This window comes from Tamandua tetradactyla, chromosome 14 (assembly GCF_023851605.1).
Source record: "Tamandua tetradactyla isolate mTamTet1 chromosome 14, mTamTet1.pri, whole genome shotgun sequence".
Classification (NCBI taxonomy): Eukaryota; Metazoa; Chordata; class Mammalia; order Pilosa; family Myrmecophagidae; genus Tamandua; species Tamandua tetradactyla.
Window position 1 is genome coordinate 11,893,455 of NC_135340.1, and position 13,168 is coordinate 11,906,622.

Here is a 13,168-nt window from a genome sequence, read left to right on the forward strand (position 1 = left end):
TTATAAAGGACTTCAATAATATGATTTTCATCTTGAATGAAGTGGGTCACATCTTATCTGAAGTAACGTCATCAAAAGGTCTCATGTATTATAATGGGTTTACATACAATGGATAGATTAAATTTAAGAACATGTTTTTTTTTTGCAGTATATACAGCTTCGAACCATCACACACCACCCTCTGGGACCCCAAAGACATGTTCTTTCTGCATGTGAAATGCATTCATTCCATCCCAATGTCCCAAAAGCCTTATGTCATTTCAATAACAATACTAAGCACAAAGTCTCATCAAAATTGGTTGTATTCTTTCCTGGGGAGCAATTCCCCTCCATCTGTGAACCTGTGAAAACTAGAAAGCAAGTTATATGTTTTAAATGTACAACAGGGATACAGGCATAGGATATAAACATTCATTCCCATTTTTATAGGCAGAAATTGGAAGGGAAATGGGTTATGGGTTTCCCCAAATTTTGAAATCCTGTAGGGCACAATTCATTAGATTTCATGGTCTGAGACTTATCTATAGGGTGATGTTTTATCCTCCTGGTCTGATGGAGCAGCAACCCCACCCCTTCCAAGTCCTTGCACGTGACCGTGGCTTTTCCAAACTGGGGTGAAGGTTTCACATTCTCCAAACATCAGAATGGTAGCCAAGCTCTCTTCAGTCAGTGGCGATTTGGATCCACTCTCTGGAAAACTGGATGGTGACCACATTCCCTGCAGTCCATGGAGCACAGGCTCTAAATCCTGAGAATACTGGAGTAGTTATGAATAATGGGGTAGAAGGCCTGCCCTCTCAAGCCACTAGGGCAGACTCACAATTTCCACATTCATGGGAGGGCCTAGTATGAAGATGTCTTCAGTCCAGACCTCTGCTTCCGTGTTCCTGCTCTCAAAGTGATGTTTCCTTCAATTTGTCTCTTTTGTTTTCTTTTCTGTCTAGGCTGGCAATTGTTCTTTTCACACAGATCACACAAAAAAACCTGTTCATTTTGCACGTGGTATATAGGAGTCCAAACCATCAGACAGTAGGACTTTCCATAGAGCCTTCTTGGATAATTGCATCTCCAATCCTGCCTTGCACTGAAATGGCTGATTGGATCTGTGTTCTGTAAAACCCTCACATGGAGCAATTATTCTCAAGAGACTCACTTTCCAGAAGCTCAGAATTTTCCAAACTATCAGTTTTCTGGTTTCTTTGTGCCCAGGAGTTTAGTTCTCAGCTTTTCCCTTCTCTCCCACATTTCACTATAAGCTGCAAGGAGAAAACAGGCTGCACTTTCTGCATTTAGCTTAGAAATTTCCTCAACTAAATATCCAAGCACAACACTTTCAAACTCTGTCTTCCATCTGACATCAGAACTCAATTTTGCCAAGTTGTCTGCCATTTTAAATCAATGATAGGTTTTTCTCCAGTATCCAATTGCACATTTGTTGCTTTCATCTAAGGACTTATCAGAAGTACCTTTAGCACCATATTTCTACAATTTTTTTTAAGCAATCTAGGCCTTTTCTCTCAAACACCATAGAATTCTTCCAGCCCCTACCCATTACTCATTCCAAAGCTATTTCTATATTTTCCACATCTATAATGGCAACATCTCACCCTCTTGATGCCAAAATCTATTTTAGTTTCTTAAGCTGCTTCAAATTGAACACCTCAAAATAGTTTGCCTTAAACAATGGGTAGTTATTCTCTTGCAGTTAGAGTTCAGAAGAATGTCCACTGTCAATAGGGTGCTTTCTTCTCAAAGACCACTTGCCAGCAAACCTTGACTCCTATGCCACATAGCGAGGCACATGGGGTAACTAAGGGTCTCTCCCTTCTCTTCCTTCTCTTCTAGGTTTCGGTGTTTTCAACTTCTTGTTTTCATGGCTTTCTCTTTCTCTCTCTCTCTCGGTCTTCATTCTGTCAATAAAGGACTCCTGTAATGGGATTAAAACCCATCATGAATGAGGCGGATCACATTTTCACTGAAGTAACCTCATCAAAAGTTCCTAATTACAATGGATTTACACCCACATGAATGGATTAAATTTAAGAGCATGTTTCTCTGTGGCACATAGTTTCAAACCACTACTGGCAGATATTACACTGAAGGACGAAAATGAAGAGAGTAAAAGGTTTCTAGTAGGGTAATCTGTTGCTTGTTCAGATGTTACCATTATTTAATCTCAATGAAGTTTCATGCACTGAAATGTGTATTGCTGAGATAACTTAGCAATTGTAGCAAAAAAAGTATGTAGCTGACTCTGATTTTACTCTATTAACATGTAAGTTCTCATACTAACAATTTGCAAAGGGGCATAATTGTTAGGGAATCTCTCAAACGTGGCTGTTTATTTCTAGAGCATATGGTTGTAACATTTGACCAATGAATACAATGCTAATTTGTAGGGCTATTTATAACCATACACTTATTAGTAGATACTATCCTTGTTCTCAACAACAATTAGATTGAGCAAGCAAATATTGTCCAAACTATCATGATTGTAGTGCCCACATTTATTACAAAAATATGATTTAAATAAAATTTGTAAGATACTGAAATCATTTGTATACATTTAAAATTATTCTTCAGGTGTTTTATTGTATCTTTAAAGGAATATTTGTATTTCATTTATTAAATTGAAAAATTTTGGTAATTTTATGCAAACCAAATATCATCATGACTAATCAAAAGTGAATTTAAATAGTCATATTGATGTATACAATTCATATTCCCAAGCCCTATCAATCTTTACTTTAAAGTAGGGTCTAACTGACTTTTACTTCAAAGCTACCATCCTGCTTAGCTGTTAAAAATCCAGATTAATCTTGAGTGATGTGAGAAATCCCTGAGGTAGTGTTTCTCAAATTTAACATACATCCACAGTAGCAAAAGTGTTAAATTACTGGGTCCTATCCCCAGAATTTCTGTTCAGTAGGTCCGCATTTGAACTCAAAAATTTGCATTTCTAACAAGCTCCAATTTCTTACTGCCGCTGCTTTTCCAAGGCCACACTGTAAAAAACCAGAGCCTTTAGGGATGCCTGTGAATTTGATGACTCATTTTGTGTTCTGATCACATTAGATACCCATCTGACTACAGTCTTCTGAGTTTGTGTTCATTCTTGGTCATTGGCTTCCCAGCAAGAGGACACTTAAGGCATTTTCTGCAGCTGCTTCCCTTGGGCTGATGCTGCTCAACTTTGTACCACTTTGTCCTAAATATAAACATAAGCCTGTTTCCTGAGTTTTCCTCAACATGGCTAAGATCAGTTCCAAGTCCATCTTATATGCAAGGTTTCACTGACATGGGAACATACCTTCCTGTTTAGATTACTGCTTACTAGAAAGAGTTAGGACTACCCAAACTCTCCATATCATTTTTTTTCCTCTGTCTTTGTGTATGTGCTCAGATATGCTTTACATATGTATACCCAACATTTGAAGTTATTTCTTGTCCAGCAGAACTGCTGGATTTCATGCTCCCCATGACTCTTCTCACCCAACACTAATTCAGATTTTCTTTTCCTTTTCAGACATAACCAGTCATTGTCACCTTTCAATTTTTTTTTTATAAAACAACTTGTCCCCATGTAAATTATTTGAGACCAATGGATACAGAGCATTAATAGGGAATAGTCACCAAATCCGTAAACCAGTCCCCTGTTTGCCCTTGCATTGATGCTGTTACATTTTAAAATATTCACTATAATTTCTAGGATAGGATAAAAAGTAATTCCTTCAAAATATCACTTAGCACAGCACTACAACCCACTAAGACATTTCATCTCAGGGTCTTTCATTGTTATGAAGCAGTCTTCTATCACAGATAACTTGGTTAATGATTAAGATGAGACAGACTGCCACTTATTGAATATTTTGGGAAGAACTAGTGGTGAATTTACAGAGTTGGTAGTTTTAATATATCTATGAGTCTGATTATCAATTAAATAGCAAAACAATTGAAATAGAGGGGAAGAAATTATTTGAAAAGCATTTGTAGCATAAATTGCTTAGATTTGAACCTGTCCTTCAGGGAAGTGAAAATGTAAGACTTGTAAGGAGAAGTTACAGATAACCTCCTAATAAAGGCACAGACGTTTTGTCTTTTTACACTTCTATCTTCAGTTCTTTTATATGTACTATGGATATTAATGAGCCAAAAGATTCTTTCCTGCAATACATTTTTATCATTGGCAAAAAATAAACCTCTTCAAATAAATCCTGGTGACTAATTTTACGCCAATACTCCTATTTAAGTTAAAGAATTGCCTTTTTTTGATATTTGAATTTTTTTGAATTGTAAAAACACCACCATTCAAGGAAATGAAAAATGTAGAGCAGACCCGAAGTGGGTAAGGGGTTGCAGTATTAAATGACCTGAAAGACGGTCTGTGGGCTGGAAGAGGGTTAGGGTGTAGAGAATGACTTGTAATAATATCAGGATGCAAGAGCAGCCAAATTATGAAAAATCTTGTAGCTTATTAAGTAATTCTGATTTTATTTTAAGTACAATGGAAAATCATAGAAGAATGAAAATATTGATTCTGGTGTATGGGTTTTTGAAAAGTTGTGAAACTGGCTTTAAAAATTATATTAGAGAAGAAAATAAATATCTCTTTTACCCTCAATAAACTCTATTAAACAATTTCATTTCAGGTTTCCTGATGCATGGCCCTACAACATTACTTATTTTAGAACCAGAGAAAATACTTAATTGTTGAAGTCCTGTATTCAAATTATTTATAAAATGCGTATTCTTGATTATAACAAACACAAAATTCTTGGATGCTTCAATATGTAATTATTTTCAATTATAGTATTCAATTAGATGATAATAAATAAATATAAATATAAAATGTTCAGTACAGTGAATATTACATTTCCTGCTTTTTTCTGAACTAAATCAAATTAAATCTGATTTTTCTCTGATTAACTTCCATGCTATTCTTTTAAAAGTCTTATAGTTATAATCTATACCTAATGTGACTACCAGAATCCAGTGTGATAGGAAAAGATTTATTTATCAATTCAAGTAACTATTATTGATCCCATAGTTCACTCAAGAGTCTCAGGGGGTTACAGAGACCAAAGTATCTTCGGAAGGATCTGTAATCTTTAATTTATCATGGTCAATGCTGAGATACTCACTATTCAACCCACATAATCCATTCGAAGGTGGGTAATTCTGATTCTATGGCAAACCACTTTTAACAGGAAATTTTATACTCTTATATATATGGCCATCCAGAAATATCCATGAAAAAGAAACAAGGACTTAAGGGCAAATTATAAATCATAAAATCTATCTTACATAATAATCTACAATGTCAAATATTCACTCAATGATGAAATAAAATATTACGTAGTATTTTTGGCATAGACTATGCTCATCTATAAGCAGATTCCAAAACAAGGATTTGAGTGGAAGTAGCTTACTTGGGTGGTGATTCCAGGCAACACCGGTAAGAGAGCGAGAAGTAAGACAAGGATTGCACAGAAGCCAATATAAGGCGTACAAATGAGTGGGCTGCCACTGTGCGACTGGGACTCACTCCCAATGGAACCTTGGGGAGACATTTGGCCCAATGATAAGAAAGGACCTGTACCATTTCCCACCAATTTCTGTTCTTCATTGGTTGAGGGCTCTTCTGAGGGTGTTAATGCCTCGCAATTCCAGTCTGCTCTGCAAGAGAGCACACACAGTCTTGAAACCTGCAAAAGCCCTCAGGCAGAGAACCATATGTGTGTAGTAACTCATGCTGACAAGAAAGGGACAGAGCATGCATAGCATCTGTTATAGCATTATTTAAAAATTCAAAATTTCTACCTCTGGAGCCTCAAGAAACCTTGGATAAATTAAGGCACAAGTTCTCTTATATGAACCAGTACATCATAGACCTGTAAAGAGCCCAAAGAAAAAAGAAAGCAGGCATCAGGCAGTGTCAGGATGGAGCTAATTCATAACTGTGGAGTTAGCCTTTCAGTGCTCAACATCCTTATCTATAAAATGGGATGAAAGATATCTGTCTCATAAAGTTCTCATAACGCGTTTCCATTCACTAACTTAACTTTTGCTGAAAGTATAAATTGATACAAAAAGTGAAAAATAAATCTTTAAATCTTTCAAAATCTTATTCCTGGAAAGCATATTGATTTTGTAATAACTATTTCTCTTCATTCAACTGCTAATAGTTTAGAGAATTCTCACTAAGCGTTCAATTTGAAATCCTGCTGTTATTGTTCTTTTAGCAAAAAAAGTATGAAAATTTAATTCAGATATTCTAGGCTATAAATTCCAAATCAGTATATTCTGATGAAATTTTATTGTGCATATTTAACAAAAATATTCTTAGAAAAATCAGTCACTGAGTTGTAAATCAGCATAATATGCCTATTTCTCTCATTTAAGAAGGGCAAAGCTAAGAGCCAGGAGACTTGAGTCACTATATAACCTGGTAATATAGGAATTTGAAAGATGATATTAGGTGTCTTTATTTTCAGTTATTTTCTACTGTTTTGATAAATCAGCTATATGGATTATTATTGGTAACATCTATTATGATTTCATTATCCCTTAGGTTCTAGTCTACACTCAGCAGAATTTAATTAAGAGTCACTGGGTTCTATATATTCCTGGCAAGATTATCCTTTGCTCAAGTTATATACTCCTTATGCGTGTAGTTTTAATAGGATGTTTTAGAACATCTCCTAAGTGACAATAAAGAAAAATCGCATCCTCTATTTACCTGAAGCCCGGCAGAAGTGCCATACCCCTAGGCCATCATCATTATTACTCCAACTCTTATTTCCACATTATTCTGTGTATCCTCTGATCTGATTCAGTCTCTCACCAACCTCCCCCCACCCCCTACCCCCACATGTGTCTACACCTCCATGGTGCCTCTTAGACTTCGTGCTATGTCAGAAAGTTTTTTTGCATCCCTACTTCTCTTAATGTTCCCTTAATCTTCTTCTTTAAATGAAATATATCTCCCTTGGGCTTACTTCTTTCCCAGTCAGTCATCACAAATAGCAAGTTTTAATATTTTACCTATACTAACTGTACACTGGAAATGGTGATAAGAATCCTACTTGCTCTGCATGATCACCTGTAAAACATTCTCTACCCACCTCCCTCAAAACTTCACTTCTTTTGAAGCACAGTCAACATAACATGTGAAGAAACAATCTACAATGACTTAAAGTCAGCAAACACAACAGTACAACAGTAACAAAAAAAAAAACAGATTTAGTACCTACGATGATTTAATACAATGGAATTCTCGTGTATTATATCTATATATGTGCATTTTATATATATTATATAAAATATTTTTAAAAAATTAAGCAAACAAAGTGAACAACAAATAGTTATCCTAATTCAATGGAAGATTTGAAAAATAAAGTAAAGCTAAAAGTAAAAAATGGAGCTAAAATTAAAGATGGTACAATGTATGGGTTAATTGATTACAAAATTAAAATTGGTAAGCTAGAAGAGAGAACTCTCTGAAGAATCTCAGACGGCAGGCCAGAGAGAAAAGAAAATGTGAAATATGGCAGAGGTTGATGGATTTGATAAATAGAATTAAATGGTCATATCCAGAAGAGGAAAATAAAGAGAATGGCTGAGAACTGTCCAGAACAGATGAGACATGAATTAAAAAATGAAAAGAATATCAAGTCATCTCCAAAGGAAAAACAGTTATAATAAATTTTACTAGTGAAGCAATGAGAGTTAGCGAAGTACTATGTCTTAAAAGTGCAGGTAGAAAGTTCAAACTTGAATCAAGCCCCAAGCAAATCTCTCCTTCAAAAACAAATTCAACATTTTCAATTAAACAAAAGCTGAAGAGAGTACCATTAATAGATGGTACAAAGTACACAGCAAAAAAGTGCGAAGAATACAGTAAGAGAGAAAACCATAAGGTAGGTCTGAATGAATAAGGAATGATGAACAAAGAAAATTTTTCATGTATACAAGCAATCCAAGTAACTATTAAAGATATTAAGCAATGATTAAAAAGTTAAATTTGTTGGACTGGAAAAGAAAATGCGTAAAAATCTTACATGTTGGGAGTCCAGGCAGGATGGAGGCTCCACATTGTCATTCGGAATCCAGACTCTCTGAACTGCCATTCCTTTGCATTTGGTTGTGAGTCAGTCCATGCACCAATTCTCATTATGGCTATTTGCACAGTACTGAGAGAATTAAGTAAGGCAACAGGAAGTGCTAAAGGTAAAATGACTTCCCAGTTGACTCAGATCTCTCTTTAAAGGAAGCTTTCATGGAAGCACCAACCTAAATTTCTACCCTATTCCATGGACTTTTTACTTGGTCACATTTGTTAAAATTTCACAAGAAACTGAAAAGTGAAGTTTCCGAATGGCTCTGTTCTAATTTGCTAGCTGCCAGAAAGCAATATAACAGACACAGAATGGTTTTTTAAAATGGGAATTTAATAAGTTGCTAGTTTACAGTTTTAAGGCTGAGAAAATGTCTCAATTAAAACAGGTCTATAGAAATGTCCAATCTAAGGCATCTGGGGAAAGATAACTTGGGTCAAGAAGGTTGTTGAAGTTCAGGGTTTCTCCCTCAAGTGAGAAGGCACATGGCGAACACGGTCCAGGTTTCTTTCTCATCTGGAAAGGCATGTGGCAAACACAGCATCATCTGCTAACTTCCTTTTCTGGCTTCCTGTTTCATGAAGTTCCCTGGAGGCATTTTCCTTTTTCATCTCCAAAGGTTGCTGGCTGGTGGACTATTTCCTTCTCCTGACTATGTTGTTCTGCTCTCTCAGAATCTCCTCTTTTATAGAATTCCAGTAAAGTAATCAAGGCCTGCCTAGAATGGAGGGGTACATGTCTCTACCTAATCCAGTTTAACAGCCATTCTTGAGTGAGTCATATCTCCAGGGAGATGATCTAATTACAGTTTCAAACATGCAACACTGAATAGGGATTAGAAGAAACAACTGCCTTTACAAAATAGGATTAAGATTAAAACATGGCTTTTCTGGGTACATACATCCTTTCAAACTGGCACAGGCTCTAATTAAATTAAGGTTCTTCTAGAAAGAAAGAATGAAAAGTGAATATTGGATAAAAATCTAGCAGTCCCTGTTTCTGACAAATACAATAAAATATATAGGCTATTACTAAAATATAAAATAGAATAGACAGCTATCAAACTAGTGTGGGGGGAAGTAAACTCTTTGTGCATTCTTATCGTCTATAATCTTGCTGAACTCATTTATTAGTTCTATTATCTCTCTGTATACACATGTGTATGTACTTTCCTTTGGATTTTCTACGTACAGATCATGTCATCTGTGACTAAAAACTGTTCTACTCCTTATTTTACAACCTGAATAACTTTTATTTATTTTTCCTGTCTGATTGCACTGGGTAACACCTTTCATATTATGTTGAATAAAACTGGTGAGAGTGGACATCTTTGCCTTGTTCTCAGTCTCAGGCAGAAAGCAGAAAGCATGCATTCGTCCACCTTATGTAACCTGTAGGTTGTTTTTATATACAGTTTTTATGAAGTTAAGTACATTTCCTTCTATTTCTACTCTGTTGAGAGTTTTAATTTTGGTTTTGTTTGTTCTTTTTAATCATGAATGGGTATGGTTCTGCTCCTTTGATTGTACCCAGACTGATCTAGGTTGAAGTGACCTTTTTTCTGCTTTTGGAGAGTTTAAAAATAAGTAAAACTTTCCAAAAACTACTGTAGCATATTTTCCCTATAATGTCTCATTGGTTACATAGCTAAAGTATAGCTTCTTTACTAAACTAAATACTGAACAGGAGTTTGGGTCATCAGGACATTGGTTACAAATAATAAAAATTCACTCTTTGGCATGGGGTCAGTTTGGTCTGAAGCACATGGCTCCATGGAGTAAAGGTGGGCAACTATTAACCAGGCCAGTGACTCTGAGCCTCTCCTAAGCACATTTGCTTGCTATTCTTCTATTTTTGTTTTATCCCAAGTCTACTTTCATAGTTGAAAGAAAGCTGCCAGTGGTCATTATGGCTATGCACTTCTTTTGCATGATCAACCAGTGAAAGGGGGGAGTGAAAGAGGAAGAGAAGATAGAAGAGGAAAGAGAGCAGGAGTGATGGGGGGGGAGAGAAAGAGAGCTAACGTCTCTTTGATAAATTGCTACTTAAAATAGCTTGAGTGTGTTGTTTTTTGCAAGTGTGAACCCCAGCAGACACTTGGAGAAGATAGATAGACAGACAGACACAGATAGATAGATAGATAGATAGATAGATGATAGATAGTAGGGTGGGGAAAAGTATAGGAACAGAGAGTGTTTCTGTTTTATGGCTTCTGTTTTTGTGGTCAAGGGTGAGGTAAAAATGAGCAGAATTAGGCCTGCATGGATGAAGGAGGGATCAGTATCTCTCATTGTAAATGGGAAAGGAAATTAAACACAGCTATGCCTTAAAGAATGATATTTTGACAAATATGAAAGCATGAACTTGCTAAACAGTTGCCAAATTCTTTGAGGATGCTCTAATATCCTGGTAGGTATTTTCAAACTAATTTCAACAATTTCATTGATTTTAAAGGAGTATTCTGACCTAGAATTTTGTCTGTTTTAGTTTTAGGATCAATACCATAGACTGCTTGCTGAAAATAGTTGCATTGAGTAGGGTGGTGTTGAAGATGATAAGGTTTCTGAAATTGCTAGATTCTATCTAGTTTGCTGCCCTGAGGCTAAGGACTAAAACCTTAAATTATTTTCAGAATTTGATAGGTATCAGTACAAGACAGAAAGTACTGATGTGATGTGACCTCAGTGTTCTTGTCGTCTGGAAGGACTGTAATTGCCACAGAAACTTCTGCTTGCAATAGAATTGGAAGTACTTGCAGTAATCTAAGCTCGAGGTAAGGATGAACAAATCAGTTAAAAACCTAAATGATGGTAGGAGTTAACAATAAACACTTTAAATCAGACAGTAAGATGAGCTGCTCTTTTTTAAAAAATTAAGCACTATTTCATGTAGAAATTGAGAACAAAATAGTCTTTCAAAGGCCCAGGAATGTGCGTCACCTTGACCATCTGTGCTCCGCTTCCCTCAGTCAAGAGTGAGGAAATATTTCTTGTCATAATTTCAAATTCTGTTCTCTAGTTAATTAGCAACACTTTGGATTTTTATCATATTTGATTATGAGCCAGCTGGATTTCAGTTAGATTGTTGAAATGGAATGGTTTGAAGCTTGAGAAGGCAGCTAGGAATCATTTCATTTTAGTAGATTGTGCAAAAGCAGCCTAAGCAAAATCCTGGCATTCATAAGGGACATAGTTTATGATGTTTTCAACGTCTTGCATTTCTAATTTACCACTTTAGCCCACATATAGTTGGGACATGATGTTAAAATAAATTGCATCATGATGCAAACTTTTTTAGTGGACTGTCTGAAAGGAGGAATGAGATTTTCTTGTTTTTTATTCATGATTTGTGTTTAACAGTATTGTAGAGCATGCAGAGTTCGAACATAAAATTCACTACATTGCCACAACATGGAATCAGTACATGCGTGGCTGCATTTAACCATGATTCTTCTGTTTCATAGGTGTTTTACTTTAAAACTAGGTGAGCTTCAGCATGCTAACTCCTGTGCCTGCTCATAATCGTTCTTTTCTGAGTTACTTTTATATTCATAAAGAAACACTAAGGTTGCCTTTCTTATGTTTTCATAGATGCAAAGACTTCCCATGTTTCCTGGAACTATGTAACTTCAAGGGAGAAGTTACCTTTTCAATTTCACTAAAGTTCTATCTCCATTATTAACCAAGTTTTGCAGTGATGATAAAATTCCATAAACTCTTTTATGGAGTATATTTATATATATACACATATGTGGTCAAGGATAAGGTAAAAAAGTGGATAATTTACCTCATTATGTATATGTATAATGAATCTGAGCCCTTTTAGAATTTGCTATTCTGTTCTTTATTTCATTAAAAAAAATTTAGCTGAATATGATTTAGGCCTCTTCACTTTATATTTCAAAGCATAATTAAGTATCTTTTTTCTAGCCAATACAAATATATGTTTAGTTGTATTTTCATGAGTTATTGCCTATATAATGTAGAAAATAGTGGCTTGCAATTTTCTAAATATGCCAAACTCACTGTTTTATTAAGTGGTTTTAGACTGTAAATATACTAAACACTAACCTCTTCAATATTCTCAGCAATCAAAATGAGACACTTTAAAATTCAAGGTCATAGGGCCTCTTGTCAATACAGACTGTTTCAGACTGTAAATTAATTTAATGTGTCCTTAGGAATAGTAGTGCTTAAGGATACCATTGCTTTATTACCACCTTCGGTGCAAAGGGAGACAACATGATAAAGAAGAAAAAATATTATTTCTAGAGTTAGGTTTATGATTTCTAGGTTTTGTACTTATGTTTTGATTGTTTTACATGTTTTAATGTGCCTTTTCTTTTTCCTATAAATGTAAATAATCACCTCAAAGAGTTATATTTAGGATTAAGGGAGATAGTGTTTCATTTTTAATTGACTTCATACTTTTATGTTTGCCTGTTCTTGGAAAGATGTCAAGTGGCTTATAAGGCTAAATAAAGTATCTAAAATATTTTAGAAGTGGATAAAAAAGGGGAAAAAACAAATTACTATGAAATGGAGCAAGGAATAAAGTAAGATACAAAATGGCTGATACATTTTCAATAACTTAAACATAAATGTATCACAAATTTCAAGAGGTCAATTTAAACAAAGTGAAACTTTTATTATTTACACAATTTATTATGCTTATGAAATAAAGACAAACACATTTCTGAGAAAGCATAACATTACCAGCTCCACGATCATTTCTCTTGTGAGAAAGGAATACACAGATGATGTGACATAATGAATAAACATCCTCAATAATATCTTTATAATTAATGCAAGAAAGAAATCTCTTAAGACTATTTCTTATGAGAACCTTCAATATAAGCAGATGCGATTATTTAAAAGGACAATTAAAGAAAAAATATTTTTTCTATGGACCAAATTATGCAGTTTTGGTATCTGTAATTTTTCATTTTAAAAAAAGAGAATGGATGTTTTCTCTGATGCAATATGTCCTTTAGAGAACCCAATTATCCATGTGCTTCCTTTCATGCCATGTCTTCACAAGCTACGCTTGGT